The sequence below is a fragment of the Lepisosteus oculatus genome, chromosome 11 (assembly GCF_040954835.1).
Source record: "Lepisosteus oculatus isolate fLepOcu1 chromosome 11, fLepOcu1.hap2, whole genome shotgun sequence".
NCBI lineage: Eukaryota > Metazoa > Chordata > Actinopteri > Semionotiformes > Lepisosteidae > Lepisosteus > Lepisosteus oculatus.
Genome location: NC_090706.1, coordinates 18,927,679 through 18,945,002, shown reverse-complemented (window position 1 = coordinate 18,945,002; position 17,324 = coordinate 18,927,679). Strand labels below are relative to the sequence as shown.

At 39.3% G+C, this 17,324-nt stretch overlaps 1 long non-coding RNA gene across 1 annotated transcript in view; it reads right to left on the bottom strand.

Annotated features, from left to right (window-relative positions):
• Positions 1-17,324, bottom strand: part of LOC138241882 (uncharacterized) — a 54,460-nt gene that overhangs the window by 16,218 nt on the left and 20,918 nt on the right. The window contains exon 3 of the long non-coding RNA XR_011191162.1: positions 896-970. This is a non-coding gene — a long non-coding RNA (uncharacterized lncRNA). The remainder of the gene's footprint in view (positions 1-895; positions 971-17,324) is intronic.

The following is a 17,324-nucleotide window of genomic DNA, read 5'->3' as shown; positions in this document are numbered from 1 at the left end:
ATCATCAAGCTTCTACAAATGAAAAATGAAGCTATTTTTCAGCATATAAGCCATTTATCAATTTCAATTAATGAATTCACAACATTTTGTGGTGATTAATGTAATATAGTGCTTACAACTTTCATGTTTTCATCACGTGTTTTTGTTTGCTTCCAAACTGTTGCTAGTTCGCATATGTATGGATGTAAATTTGTCCAAAACACTGTCACCTGAACAGCTGCAGCAGGTGCTTATTTGTCATTTTCTACACCGATTAAGGAGTGTACACTAAATCCAGTCTTTCTGTAATTTCACCTCCTATTCCCATCGTAAATTAGGTTGTTAAGTTACAGCATTTTCTTTAATTCCACCCTGTATTTCTACTACTAGGCAAATTAACTATTCCTTTTATAAGCAGCCTTGCAAATGTTGCTCTATAACCAGTAGTGTAATGGTATTGGTTATCAAAGTATGTGTTTGCCAGAATGCATAAGCTGCTGTTGTATGGAGATTCTCATTTTAAATTTTGTATTTAGAAAAGGTAGCATGCCATTCAGATGCCAAGAGAGAATTGTCATTTTTCTGAGGGAAATGTAGAAATATTCTGTAGCAAGAACAGCAGGTAGTGCCTATCACCCACTACTTGAGACATTCAGATATTGTTCTAGCTGAGCTCTTAGGCAATTAAAACTTTTTAACCAAGCAAATGGCTGTATAAGATTTTTCATACATTCATTTTCTAACTGTTTTATGCAATATGGGGACATGGGGGAGCTGGAGCCTACTCCAGCAAGCAATGGACACAAGGGAAGATACCCTCTGGACAGTACACCATTCCATCGCGGGGCACATACAGACACAAACACAAACATGCACTCACACCAGGGCCAATTTTCCCAGAAGCAATTTAACTTACCAGTATGTCTGTCAACATGGGGGGATACCAGAGCACCTCCACACAGAAAGCACTCCAACAACTGAATCCAAGGCCCTACAACCACAAGGCAGCCATGTTAGGCACTGTGCCCCAACATACCCCAAACTAAGAACTAAAGAACAAAGTGTGTGTGCTGGCATATTGCACCCTGAGGTCCGAAAAATTAGAAAGCATAGGGGCTTTAAGAGTATTGCATTCAGGCCCTCTCGGTAGGCTGCAATTATGCTAGGGTGCTGCTTTGCATGCTGGGAAAAGGAGAATCAGAACACTTTGGGAAGAAACCAAAGACCATCAATTCAGCCAAGACAAGAGAGAGAAAAAAGTAACAATGAGAGAAGAATAGTTAATTAATGATGCCTTGCAGATTAGCTGTCAAGTCTTTAATTTCCATTAGCATCCCATCACGAGGGCTAGAAATAGAATAAAAAATGGTAAAAGCCTCGCACTCTGGCTTTCCTTCACTATAGATTTTATCCATCTTTGGAGATGCAGATCCATTGCTTTTTCTTTTACACTCCAAATTAGGGCACCATACCATTATCTGACAGAAAGAGAGCAAACAATTTAGTTTGGATTTTGAGAGTGTTAACCTGGATCATACCACTAGCTAACAAAAGAAGAGCCATTATTATGGTTCACTTGTAGCTAGATTTAAAACCATTATCTGACAAAAAGAGACCCAAGATGATGGTCAAGGAGTCACGAGTGTGAACCTGGGTCATACCATTATCTGACAAAAAGTGGAGCAGTGCTGTCATGGATGTCGTGACTCTATGCGTAGCGGCAGGACGGGGGTTAGTCTGGGCTCAGCAGTTCAGGAAATGCCGTATAGAAACCTATGCCCTCAGGCAGCAGCCATGGGGCGACCTGGTGCTAGGCGGGTCTCAGGACATTCGAACCTCAATGCTAAGCAAAGAGGAAAGAGTGACCCGGAAATATATAGCTCCAGACAGAGAGACACCAGAAGGACAGCAAAGCACAGGAAGCTAGGGACAGGACAGAGTATAGCTGTAGAGGGCGTAACACGACTAAGGAACAGGTGTTAACACTGTTAACCTGGGTGATACCATAAAATGACGAGAAGAGAGCCAACATTATCGTTCAGTTGTCACTAGTGTTAACCTGGGTCATACAATGATCTGAGAAAAAGAGTGCCAACACTAAGGTCCAGGCACTTGTTCACCATCTGCTTTCGTCAAAAAGAGAAATTGGACAATTGAACATATTTAAAATTGACAAAAAAGCCAGAGTTCTGAGTTTTAGATTGACCTGTTCGATTTCTCAAGCAGAACGTTTTCCAGGACCTTGGAAAATGTCTCTGCCAACATTGTCAAAATTGTTCTTGGGTTGTTGAAATGCAAGGGATTCCGTGCATAATTCCATGAAGATAATATCATCCAAACAAAGGTGATGCCATGATTATTTCTTTAAGTAACTGGAAAAACAGGTGTAGAGAACACTCTGCATGAGTGAAACACAGACTAGAGGTCACACAAAGTGTTGGGAGAATATGGAATATACCCAGTCATGCTGTTGAAGCTGAAACCCTGGCTTTTTCAATCCTCAGATCAATTAAGTGCTATCTATTAAATGGACTGAAAGGCAAACAAGTTACAAATGAGAAGAGATTTTACTTTTAAGTGATACATTGAAAAGCATAGCTTCCAGATTCAGTATTTACCTGATTCAGGGCTTTGTGAGCAGCCCAGACCCTCCAAACTCTATGAAGTTTCAAGACTGCACCACATTGGAAGGCTGATCCTCTGTGAGCGAATTCTGACTCAATTAGTCCTAATCAGCAGTGACGCTGACATCTTCGTTTGGGCTAATCAGGAGAAAAATAAATAAGGTTTCCCCTCCAGCGACACAATCCTCCAGAATTAATCACTCTCTCCTGTAATTAATCTGCCTGTTAAGGAACAGAAAACACCTTCCACCAGGCAAGAGAGGTAGGACTCAACAGATGGTTTGCGACTAGTATTAGTTCATTATTCTCAGGTAACAGATGTGTTTTTGTAGCATTCATAAGGAAAGGAGGTTATGGGGGAGTCACATTACAACAAGAATGACTACCTTCTCTAAATAATCTTTTAACTCCTTACCTTATGCAAAATATTTTTTTTCTCATACAGTAGATAATTCTAAAGAATCCATGTGTAGGAATTTGCAAGATGTCACAGAGCAGTTCAGTGTACTTTTCAAGTGTGTTTCATTACAAAGGCCTATCAGAGAGAAAATGTGTCTATTCAAAGCTTTGCTCTAAAGTTCAGGCATTTCTGAGAACCTTTTTATATTTCAACTTCTTGTATTACTATATACTATATGTTGCATTATGAAAAAGGACACACAGAAAGCAAATTCTACAAAATGAAAGTCCATCTGTAAAACATCCCTTGTGGGACCCAGTCAGTTTGAATAAAGACCTACAGTTACAGCAAAAAGACAGTCCAAATGAAAGAAGATTTTTTTGTGAAAGGTTGTTTGCATAAAAGTGAATACAAAAATGTAAATAACACATATACTGGAAGGTGCTTTTTGATGCTTCATAGCCAAACTGAATGTGAGAAATGACTAGGTGGTGATCAAACTCACTGTGTCTGGTGCTCTACGTTGAGAATGTACAGTAGTATGTTCAAGAGTCAGACATTGTTTACCTGTGTATTTTCTAGGCATGTTTATTCTCCCACATAGAACTTCTTGAGAAGTGGCAAGCTGGCATAGTGGTTAGCATTGCTGCCTCATACAGCTGGACATGTGGTTCAATATCAGACCTGGGATGATAGATCTGTGTGGTGATTGTATGTATCCCCCAGGTGCTCTGGTTTCCTTCCACAGTCCAAAGAAAAGCTGAGAGGTTAACTGGCTTCTGAGAAAACTGGTCCTGGTGTGAGTGTGTCTGTATCTGTCTGTGTCCTGAGATGTACTAGTGTCCTGTCCAGGCTGCTTTCTGGGATAGGCTCTGGCTCCCCCAAAACCCTGATTTTTAAGTAGTAATTGGAAATGGATGGATGAACATGTTCTTGTCACGACCGCACATAATCAGACACAAACCCGTAAACTCCAACAAATTCCCACAAGCAAAGATTCCTGCAAACACTAACGCACATACTAATTATACAACCACATCCCCCATCCTGCACCACACCCTCCGACTATCTACTACTTTAGGACTGCTCACCAGCACCTCAACGCTCAGTATTGGACTTACCAGTGGAGCCCCCTGTTCTTATTCTCGAGATCGCCTTTATTATTGCTAAACCTCTGAATCCTTGGCTTTCTGACCAGCAATCCGACCATGACTTCAATTCCCAATACTCGATTTGGTTAAGTATGCCTGGCTTCCTTTCTTTCTTCTTTTGGATCTTGACCTGTGTTAATTTACAGTAATCACATACTGTAGGTTCCAATAATATAATATAATATAATATAATATAATATAATATAATATAATATAATATAATATAATATAATATAATAATACTGTATATTTTCAGCTTAAACATTGTTACAGTTGTATTCTAACATCAGTCACAACCATCTTAAACATTGTTTAATCTTGGCTTTGTCAGTGTATTTTTTTTTTGCCTATATCTTAAACTGACATTGTTGTGTTAATTCTTCCCACATGCTCATAATGTTGTAACGGAGATCAATTGGAACAAAAAGCAGATTAGAAAAATTGATTTTAACGGCTAAAGGAACCAGTAACAGGTCACAGGATGTTTTAACACATTTGGGTAGAAATGTATTAATTTTTTGTCTTTATTAAAAACAACTTATTTTGTACATAAAAAAACAGTAGTTTTTTATGTAAAAAATAAGAACAAAACCAGAACAATGTACAAAACCAGAACAAAACAAAATCTCCTAACCCCTTCTCTCCCATTCCCACCTACTGTACATCTGAAGAGGAAAACTTAATCAAAAAGCCTACATCTGAAACAATGATAGGGATAGAAGAATTTGATCGAGCTAATTATTTAACTCAGATAATTGATGACTCCAATGATCTAATTATCTGTATTTTAGCACAATTGTTATGGGCTTTGGAATGTTCCAGATATGAGTGTCCAAAAACACAAAGGCCCATTAACACCAATGGAGAACACCAGAGCTCAGCGAATACGATGCAATTTTTTGTTGCAGCCATAGTACCTGCTAATCATATCCTTTTGGTAATCTAAACTGTATATTAGATCACAATAAAAAATATTTTAATAATAAATAATTCCATTAAGGAATGCAGTCTTAAACACATCCTTATACCTTTCCTTCTCTATCGATTTTAGCAGTTGTTGCATTTTCAGCAAACACAATAGAACTACAATCCCTGGTCCACATGCAAAAAATTTACAACACCCTGTCAGAAAGTGCAGATGTGCTCATCACTCTTAAAGAGGTGTAAATTTATCTGAAGATGGGGAAGTTTAGCTTAGCATGCCACTAAAGGAGATAAATGGGAAACCTGGAGGAGATTGCTTGTTACCCTGGAAATGTGGTCGTGAGATATCTTTTCCTCCTCTACAGAACTGCAAGTAAACAATTTTGTTGATGCATCTCAACATAATTTCAATAAAAATGAACCAGACTCTTGACGATTTTAAGGGAGCACAGGTTACTCTCAAATTCATTCTCACTGGGAGGATCAGCACATCCTACACAAGTCATTTTAATTTTAGATAATACATGTGCTCATTAAACCTATTTTTGTCTTGCCTCTTGAATTCATTTTTAAAGACGTAATTCCATATTCAGTCATCCCACTTTCTTCCAAAAGCTTTCCCCATTCCTTGCAGACACATTTAAGACTAATACCTAGTTAATTGTTAACTCTCCAGACAGGGGAGGGTTAAGCTTCAAGTCAAAGAGAATGCTCTTGAGGTGGAAAGAGCTCTCAAAAATAAACTATATCCGGCAGAACCCAAATTACAGAGTAATGAGGTTGGTCTTGAATACATTTGATTCAAATCTTCAGAGGCAAGAAATTCAAACTTTCCATTCAATTAGTAGTTGTCTTTCCTCCTACTTTGAAACACTTCAGAGAACATGGTTTATTAAATGGGAACATGCACTGTCTTAAAATAAAGTATTAAAATATATAGTGGCCTATGACATCAGCTTGTGGGCAGCATGGTAGTGCAGTGGTCTTCTGCCTTGCACAGCTGGGGCCCTGGGTTCAATTCATGGGGTGCAACCTGTGTGGATTTTGTATGGTCTTCCCATGTTTATGTGGGTTTCCTCTGGATATTTTGGTTTCCTCCCACAGTCCAAAGACATACTGGTAGGTTAATTAGCTTCTGGGAAAATAAATGGACCTGTTGTGAGTGTATGTGTATGTATTCTTTCCAGGGTGTACCCTACCTTGTGCCCAATGCTTTCTGGGATAGGCTCCAGCTCCACCGTGACCTTAAATTGGATGAAGCAGTTATAAAACGGACATCAGCTTGTAATTTCATTGGTCACTGTCACTAAACTAAAGTGATTAAAGGTCGAAAAACATCTGAAACTGCTCCTACTGAGTTGCAGTTCATAAGGTTTGTTTTTATGTGCGTGTATGTTAAAAAGTATTATGTATTATGCAATGTCAATATTTTGTAATAAAAGTGAAAAGTTGATTTATACTCATCTTTTTAATTTAAATATACTTGATCCATAACCTTTCATTGATGTCACATGTGATTCTACTAAAGATTATTTGGAACTTTAATTTTGTAAACACAAAACCATCTTTTTTAAGATTTGATTTTAAAGCTGGTGTCATTGGGTGGTGTGGAAAATGAAACCAGTTCAAAGAGAAAACCACAGAGACACGAACTGTAAAATGACAAATGAAATTAAGGAGCACAGGCGTACAGGTTGGAGAAATATGCAAAACATCTTGCACAGACCTCAGTGCCCTGATTCTCTGCTGACAGAAGAACTGTCTCTCTTCATGTAAAAAATTAGGCTTGTGGAAATTCAAATAAATGTCAAAGTAAAGAAAATAATCAGAAATACAGAAACAAAATGTAAAAAATGCAAGAAAATGGAAGACCTCCTGGTTGCCCTGTCTAACTTCCCATGCTGTCAGTGGTATCCTGAACTTCCTGTGACATCTCAGTACTGACTGACCAGCTCCTGCCTCTGAGGCCAGACAAGAGCATCGGCAGACCCCAAACCACCTCTTGACCTGGCCCCCTCACTCCTGCACGTTTCTTAGGTGCTTGCTGCACGTCACGGCTCTTGGAGAATGACAGGAAGTCGAATCAAAGCGTGTCAGGCAAGACGCAGCCCCTAGCTGCAACGAGCTCATCTTTAATGGAATCTGACAAGGCAGTCATGTCAAATTCAACAGCCGCAGTAAAGTTCTTTTATCGGCAAGCTTTAAGCCTACAGGGGTTAGTTGGACAGTCATCTTTGAACATGCTGGAAATTAACACAGGGATGAAAAAATCCTGTGAAGAAAAGTATATATATATATGTTTGATCATTTAGACACTGTCGAGCTCCTGTCATTAAGAGAAGCCATCCTTCTGTGAAACGTGGTTGGACAGGAGATTAAAACCAACAGGCTTATCCACCTTTCAATTCCTACTATTATTTTTCTTTCAAGACACTTCTTCACCCTGGATTTTCCACTGCTTGTCCATTCCACTGTCCTCAATCACTTAATTGCTGAGCCAAGAAAAAAAGTATGTCATCCAAAAAAAAAAGTTTCTTACTACAGAAACACTATAGCAATAACTTCAGGGGCTATTGCAAACAACTCTTTACAAAAACTATTGTATTTGCAATATAATGTTAACACAATTTTTTCAAACTGCATTCTTCAAGTAACACTGTTAAAAACATGCAAAAAATAACCAAACCACAGTTTTTAATTTTAATTTTAATTTGTATAATTAGGCCTTTTTAAAATTTTCAAAAACTACTACTTATCAGGTCCCTTTGATCACATAAGGCGAATGAGAGTCAAGTTAGAGGTAACAGTAAATCTGTCCCTGGTTTTTACTGCAATTGCACAGTTACTAGATGGGTCAGAATAACTGTTGTGTTGGAAGGGAAATCTAGTCAAACCCAGTTACAACTCAAACTACAACAAGCAACATCTGGGCTGTAGGCCTTAAACTGCAATCCGATCATGTACATGAGATGAGAACTTTCCACAGCCCCACCATTCAATTTCTTTCATGCAGATTAAAGTTTACTTTCACAATCTAAGAGGTACTCAGAATTCAGCAATTGAGTTTAGAAAATGTGATAGTAATGCATGGTTCTCCATCCCAGGTGGAGAGGAATTTCTAGTCACTGATTAGCCATGTCCAGTTCTCACAGCCGAGCAACATCAGAAAAACTGAAACTATGATGACCAGTGTAACCAGAGTTAAAGCCATTATTTCAAACCTCCAATTTTGCATGTTTTTATTACCTCATCAGCACCTTTTCTGGATTTGCCCGAAATGGCAGGGACACAGAAAAAGAATAATTTCTTGCCTCATATTGTTTGATTTCGAATCTAGAGCCTGCTACAAAGGCTATTCTGCAAGACTGTTTGTGTTTGTGTGCGGATTGCTTGGTCAGGCATCAGGTTCAGCAGTTGAGCTTGATACAGGACTTTATACAGGAAAAGGTATAGCAACATGTTCTAGATACAACAAGTTCTAGATATTCACGCAGCCAAGCTACAACTAGAATACAGGATGGACAAGCTGAAAAACTCCAAACTCCATTTCCATAGATACATGTTCTTTATTACAAGATTCACAATGAAGCAAGATGGTTATGTTTTTATTGAGGACAGGATTTGATCCCTGATTATTTCAATACAAGCTACCTTCACTTAAGTCTCCATTTTACAATGCGTGCCTACAGGCACTTCTGGGGAAGCAAAGCTGCTACACTTCACAAAAAAAAACAAAGGCAATGATTACTTCCATCTATATTGTCCTGTTAGTGACAAACCCACACAGATCTTAAAAAGCTCTGCTTTGGTATAGAGACTTGAATATTACAGATGAAGAAACATCCTGGGACAACATCTGAGGCACCTCCAATTCAGTTTACAAAATTCCAAACATATAATGAGTCACCTGAACATTGGTCATAGAGCATACTTCATAGAATTACTGCATAACTTGGGAACTGCTTTTTTAACTTTTTATGAGCTGCACTCTGTAACCACACACATGCAACAGATATTCCTTAATGTTTAACTCAAGATGCAGGGTACTATACTTTAAAACCAAATCTATGACTAAAAATCCTCAAACAGAGACACTTCCTGTAAATGATCTATTAAGCCATCTGTGTAGTGCATTCTGGGAAGGAGAATGGCACTGGTTGGAGCCACTGTCACATCATCAGGAAGTTTAGCTGAAAGGGTTCACACAGGTTCAACAATTCTCTGTGGAAGACATACAACACACAGATTCACCCCAAGAGAGAGAGTACAGAGATTCTTAACGGTTTTATGGTTTCACTTGTGTGTCTCAATCAACCGTAAAACCACTTTTAATTAAAACTCACTTTTACTTAACTTGATTGGAATGGTTTAAGATCTCATACACGGCAAAAATCAATTTATAAACTCTGGTCCTAATCAATCATTCTGTAAAATCTCAGAACAAAATTCAATCCATTGTTCTATTTAGTCAATTTGAATATTTAAGCACATTATAATTTTTAATAGGGATGGATTTAACTGTAAAACATCTAAATGCAGAACCACAGGTCAACTGATCCATAAGAACTTTGTCACTGCAGTTCCATTAATGATAACACTAATGGACTATTTTGTAAAATTGCTGCTTCTTTTGCACAAAGCTAAATTTATTTTTTATCCCTGTGGAGTGGGTGGGGAATATTTTGAACTATTTTGAAATGGAGTGGGGAACCAACATTTAGTAGAAAAAATCAGGAGAGCTAAAGTTAAAAATGTGCTCTGGTTGGTTCACTACAAAAGCTACCACAAGTAGATGGTGGAAAAGAAATGGGTAGTTTGACAACCTTTGTCAACCTTTTTGATCCCTACATTTTGAAATGGTTCATTTAAATTAATTAAATTCTGTAACTTTTTTCCATTTAAAATATGTTACATTCAAAATGCATCTTATGCATGTGCTTTTCAATCCTATATGTTAATACCTTGAATTACAATACAGGAATAAAAAAAAAATACTTACCTTGCTTTCCATACAATTATTTTGAAGGTCCTGAGACAAATTTTAAACCCTTCCCTGACTTACAAAATACAGTAGGAATAGTTTTTTCCTCAATTCCATCCATCAATTCATTTTCTAATTCAGGGCAGCCGGAGCAGAGGGCACAAGACAGGAAACACCCTGCACAGGACACCAGTCCATTGCAGGGCAGACGGATACACTTTCACACCAGGGCCAATTTTCCAATAAGCCAATTATCCTGCCAGTAAGTGTTTGGACTGTAGGAGGAAACCAGAGCACCCAGAGGAAACCCACATGAACATGGGGAGAACACACACCCTTTACTTGGAATTGAACACATGGCCCCAGCACTGCAAAGCTAACCACTGCTCCACCATGCCACCCATTTCCTCAATTCATAGGGATTCATGATGTAGTGAAACAAATTATTATCTTTACAGTGTTTCATGATACAGAGGGTTATTTTTGCCTGGGATTACACTAATAAATAGGCCATTTAGACATTTTTACTATTTTTAAGATTGGAAGAAGGGGGTACACGCAGTTTTTTCCACTTTAAACTTTGGTCTAGACACATAGACCCAATGCACATTTATCCTAGGCTAGATAATTAACCCTGTTCTTCTGAAAATAATAAGACAAGGCTTATCTGTTAACTGGAGGACAGAACATCAGAATACTGAGTCATCTTATGTTTAATGATACTGAGTCAAATCTGAGAGCCTTAGACTTGGTTGAAAAAATAAATGACAAGAGATTGCCATTTATGGGATCTAAAGCCAAAGTTTGAAACAAAGGTTGTGTTTGAGCAACAGTGTCAATGCTGTTTCAGAGGCTGTCCTTGTTTTGTCTTTTGGCAGACTTTTTCAAAGCACTAAAAAATAACTATCCAGCTGAGTTAAAAAAGGACCTTTAAATACATACTATTCAGCAAGTCACCTTTCAGTTTGACTCAAGACAAAGGGTACCATACATTAAGTTTGTAAAGAACTTTCATGTGCAGCTGCTGAAAAGCAGCCCAATTGTCACGCCCTCTGCAGCCAGAGGGCGCTCCTTCTCTGTCCTGTCCCTGGTTTCTGGTCTGCTGTCCTTCCGGTCCCTCTCTTTCCCTTGGGCTATATATTTCCGGGTCTTGCACTCTGTCCTCGCTCAGCATTGACGTTCAGATGTCCTGAGACCCGCCTAGCACCAGGGCACCCCACGTCCGCTCCCTGAGGGCATAGGTTTCTATACGGCATTCCTGAACTTTTGGCATTAATGACCCTGGGCCTTTTTCCCGTCTGCCGCTACGCATATGGGTCTTTTTCTGCTCTCCTACTCCCCACGGTTAGTTCCTTTGGATGTCCGTGACACCAATAAGACAGGAACTTCCAGTACTGTACTGTATCTCACTGGCTATCTATCCTCAACTCTGGAGCCAAGTATCTGTGGCAGCTACGAAATCCAATTGGATTAAGTACATTAAGGATAGATTTATGAGGCTAATCTGGTTAAAGCTTCATGCCTTTGGCTCTGCCAGAGTCATGCCTGATATCACCTCATTTCAGATGCTATGCAAGAGTAGTCTGAGCTGTAACTCATAAAAAACCCATGGATAGTCCCAACCGTTCTCAAATTCGCCCACAGAAACTGTTCCAGCAAAAACTTTCAATCAATCCATTTAGAAGGAGTTTTATTACTCCGTAATTTGTGCTCCTGTCAGAGAGAAATTATTGCCGAGTGATCTGCACACCTTGAGAGCAGCACCAGCTCTTTCATGACAGCTTGAGGAACGCCAAAAAGGCTCCGTAATTGTCTGGGTTTTGAAGATTAATCTTTCCTCCTTTGGAGTTTTTCAACAATCACGAAGAATTGTGATGTGAAAAAAGGGCTAAAATTCAATCAGGACGTGAAATGAACATTGCCTTTTTAATAAGCATGTGGAGCTATTGTGTCTAAAATCAAAATGCTTTGTGTGAGCATATGGAAACTCCTGCGGGGTATAAATTGAAAGAAAAGGAAGGTAAAAAAAATCACTTCTTATCTTATGTGCAGGGTGTGTTTGATGCCTTTTGACTATTGTATTTTATGGTTTAGTTTAATTGAAATTAAAAGCTAGAATTATGTTGATGCACATCAACAGAATCCAGTCAGCATCTGATTCTGTAACAGATGGAATGAAATTCTTAGTACTGTATATCATCTATCAGAAATTCACTTTTTTCCATGTTGATGTTTTATAGCTGTTCCAGAAATCATAGGGTTGCAAGGTGAGAGCATGGGAACAACTCCACAGTTGTGAGGTAACAGCAGTAATCTTCATAATGCTGTGCTTCCTATTCCAGTTCTGCTCTTGAATTTCCCTTACCCTGAGATAAATACCGTATCACCCCTGCTTTAAAATACAGGTAAGGCAGTTTCCTACAGCATCTGGCAGCTTATTTTTATCTAGAGCATGACTGTCATAGCTTTTCCAATATGCAGCACAAGGTGTTCATATTACAGTTTCAATTTTTATTTAACTGGAATACAATTGTTAAATTAAGTGAAACAACATTGCGAAACTGAGAGATTTATTGCTTTATGATTAAAATGATCTTTCCATTTGATATGACATACGCATATCCTGACATCCAACATATACAGTACAGGTAGTGGGTACCTACTACCCACGTACGTGTTCCAGTACACGTACCTACGTACTGGAACAGACTTCTTTGCACCTGAGACCACCTGCCAGTTTGGCCCTGCTGAAGGAGACTCCTCCTCCACTGCTGGACAACTGCACGTCCCGGACACCAGCCCATCATCTCACGGGCTTCCCGCTTCTGCCTCTTTCATTCCTGATGGAAAACCTACATAACCAAATAATCAGTTTCTTCCAGCTACTCCTGCAATCAGATCGCTATCTCCTGCAGCTTTCCTTCCCCGCCTCCCCGTCAATCAATTATTTAAGGGCGTACAGGTCGCTGGCTGAGGCTTGCTCATGGGCCTGATCTCCCCTCTTCTTTTATTCATGCTCCTGCGCCGCTCTGTAAGGAGAGAAAATTACCTCTCCCAGGCAGCACTGCATTCCAATATGCTCTCCCCACCTTTTCCAAATGTCTGGATAATATGTGAAAGCTATGGTGAGTGGAATCCAGGCTGAGTCGCTGCAACCTGGACTTGGAAAGCTGTGTCTGCATCAGAGGGAGGGGTTCTAATTTATGGGGGTCGGTCTATACATTACAATTGCGGGACAGCTTTTGGCTTTTAGTTAATGCTGTATGGATCACTCCATTCCAATAACTTAGATAATCCTGTTATAGCTGTACCCTGTCTATTTCTCTTCATACTAAAATACAAACAACAGTCTATTTCTTCAAGAAAATTCCAAATGAGAGGAATTTGAAGAAGCCCACTGCACTGACTTTGTCAACACCTTTGGGAGTTTTGAATACTTTTATCAGGTCCTCTTGTAGTCTTCTCTGACAAGACTATAAAGGTTTTAGTTCATTCAGCCTGTCAGCGGGAAAGTTTAAAGTACTTTGTAATTGGTATGCCAAAACATTTTATAGTTAAAAAAGCACCTTCAAAAAAGCATTAAAACAAAAAAAATGAAATATAAGGAATACTAATTTATAACCCAGAAAAGGTAAAGTTAAGGATGTGATTAACATAGTGAAAGATAATGATCCAGTTAATGAGCAACTGTTTTTAACTATGGCATCAATAGCTACTTCTATCAAATATTTTGGGTATAGATTTTATATGTTTCATAGGGAGCAGGGGCTTAAACTAGGGACACTAGGGTAGCACATACTCTTCTTCATGATCTTGGTTATCTAATGAACACAGGTCTTCTTCATTATTGAAAAATACAAGAACCCTGTTGGCCATCATCAATGCAAACTCTAATCTGATAAAGTACAGTTTGGTGAGATAGACACAGTTTTCACTGCCTCCTTTTTTGTTTCAGTCCTTCCTTGTCTTCCCATCTTTCCCATCCTTCCATTCTAAGTCCATTCTTGAACCATGTACATTTCTGGTGGCAAACTCTAAATAATCACCTTTGCAAAAAGAACATTTGAAAGCAGGTAACAATTAAGGAAAGCAAAATAGTGTTACACAGGTTTCTGCATGTAAAGATTCACCTGTGAGCTGCAGCTTTATGTTGTAATGTTCTCCACATCATTTCCTTGTAACCCTCAGAGACACCTTGGAAGCTTTTCTTTCTCAGGCACAGCTGGTTGGCCGAACAAATTTAGGTTGAAACAGTCATGCATCATTTTGAAATGTACACACAGTGTCATTGGTGAAATAACAGGAAGAGGCTGGTGTGGCACATTGTGTCTTACTAAATAATGAAATTCAATTCAATTAAAAAAGGGGGAAAAAGATGATGGACGATCACAATTTGTAGAGAGCATAAGGTGATGTGGCCTCCTTCAGTCTCCTGTTTCCAGGCTGTTTTGAGTTCTGGCAGTGTTTAGAGAGAGGAGCTAACTGATGGAGGCAAGCAGTCCTGTGATGAGAGGAACACTGACATGCTGGGGTTACGTCCACGTCATTACAGGGTCCTAGTGGGAAAAAGGGGTAGCGCTGATGAAGGGATTAAGTGTGTCTGAACACTGCTGAACTCCCTGAGGCTTTTCTCAACATGCATGTGCATGAGATTCCACTAAGTACTATTTCTGTTCACTATGAGTGAGCCAAAGAAACAGATAGTAAGAGTCAGACATTGAGAAGTAAAATTTTACCAAATGGATGGACGATAAATCCCATAACTCACTACACCTTCACCTTGCTCCTGGAAACACCATAACCTAGAAGGATATTACTTAGAATATTTCAAAATCCAAACACTGTCACGGTTGTCCTGACTTCAGAGGATTGGGATCCAACGTGTGGCTCTTCAGAAGGGGAGCGTCAGAGTAGAGACTGGATGCTAAGAGGTGGTCGAGTGGAAAACCTGGGTCCAAAATCTGGGAAGGTGTCTAGGGAGCGTCGGTACCGAATCGGGAGGCAAAGGCGTAGTCGGGGAAGAAAAGCTGAGTCGAATTGCTGGGAATCTAACACTAATATTGAGGAAGGGAACGTACAAGTGCGGAGCTCAGGGAGGAGACCTCAATCGTAAGCAAAGGAAAGGAAGACTGGTTAGGGTTTAAATAGTGCAGAGAAGATTGGTGTGTGAACATTTGGGGAGAGAAGCACTCGTGGAAATGCAGGGGCGCTTGCATGCACAAGTGCGATTCGTGACAAACACACCCTTAGTGGTGCTAATGAAGGCCTCATGTACTTTTTGCTGGGGCTCCAACTATCTAATCACCAACTTTTGCTTGCTAACAAAAATATAAATAAATCAAATACTTGCTTTGGTCACAATGTCTTTCCTCAAGGACCATTGGCTCTCATATCCTCCTTCCATCCAAATAGCTTCCTGCTATTTTCTGCTTTCTGAGATAGTTGGAGTTGGCAGAATGACCTTGGGGCCAATTAAAGTCACAGTTGCCCTTTTCAATTGGAAGGTGATAAACAAGATGGGAGACCAAGGAGCTCCAAGGAGCTGTGTATGTCACCCTGTTTCTTCTCGGTGTGGCAGGGAGATATTGCTCTCAGGTCATGCTGACACTAGCCTCTTTACTTATGAGGAATCAAATAGGGAGGCAGCTGCAAGGCTGAAGCTGGGTTGAAAGGAGGGGTGATAGAAAAGATGCACATACTTGTGGGCAGCCAGAGAGCACATAATTGCAACAAAGAATTTTACCTCCTCTTTGACCTCTGTTTGATCGAAGAACCATTAATGATTAATATCCATCTATCCATTTTCTAACCACTACTTCCAATTCAGGGTTACAAGGAAGTTAGAACCTAACCCAGCAACCAAGAAACTAATGTAAAAGTAAGAGAGAACAAACAAATTCCCCACGTTTTGAATTGAACCCAGGGCCCCAGTGCTGTGAGGTAACAGTGTTAACCACCATGCCAATGATGGCAAATGATGATGATTATGCTAAGTAAAATAAGTGATACTGTTTAAGTGATACTGCAATGTAAATTACACTTTAATGACATACAGAAAATGCTATTTTAAAGTGAATTTCTTCTAAGAAAACTAAATAAAATAAAAATAAATGCACTCAAAATAAACTATGATTGGCCCTTTGAGTTGCCAAATAAGTAACCTGACTGATGTATAGAGTCAGCATGACTGAGAAAAGTGACAGGGGGAGGTAGGGAGAGAGACTCCCCACTGTGTCTTCACCGGGGCAAATTGTTTCCAGCTCCGACTCGAGAAACCCTTTACTCTGCGCAACGTGGCCTTACCTACATCAACTCACTGGCACTATCCAGCGGGCTGAGACATCAAATGCTCACAGGGGAGATGGGGGGTCTGCCTTTAGTCCTGGGTAAGTGAAGCGTGGAGCTGTTATGACAAGGGTGAGGGAGCAGTGAAGCAGACTTAAAACAGAGAGGCCCAGGGTTTCTACTCCATCCACTTCATTATTTAAGACTGTTGCTGTTGTACTTCAATTTTCACCTTGATTTGACTCGATTTTAAAGATTTCATACTCCTGACCTCATCACATAGGATTTCTTTAGGATTTTCTAATGAGAAAACAAAGCAGAAACATTGTTCAAATCCTCACACCACTGCCACTTTCCTATTAGATTTATATCAAGACATTCAGCTTTGACTGCCTTTTCTAATTAGCAAGAAAAGCAGAATTGAGGGTGAGGAATTTCAGGCTGCTGTTTCCATGTAAAACTCCCTGTGAAATTCAGAGTACAAGTGGAATACTGTTATTACAAATTTGTGAACAATCTGGAGACGTCTGAGCTCATGGGTTGCAAACATGTTGAAATATCTCCTTTTAGAAGAAACAACTTTAATCTAACCAGTCATAATTTTGGTCTGTCTTTTTTAATTTCTGCGAAGGTGAAAGGCTTATTTCTGTTTTATAATAATACTTAAAATTTGTACTAGCAATGATTAAATAAAGTGCTGTCAAAAGCAAAGACTCCCACACTCCTCATATAAAAGGAAAGTTGCCCCTATCTCTATATATTATCTAATGTGAAAAAGAACAATTCATTTAACCAATTGTTAAATACAGTGTGACAAAAATTAAAAGTTGCTACACTGTTACACTGCATGTATTTGTGTACATACAGTATACAAACCAGAGAGATTCATACGCAGACTAAAAAAATGTGGAAAACGGATTTTGGATTAATGGGACATAAGCGGTCCACATCTAATTTGGCACTCTTCTGTACAAACCTAT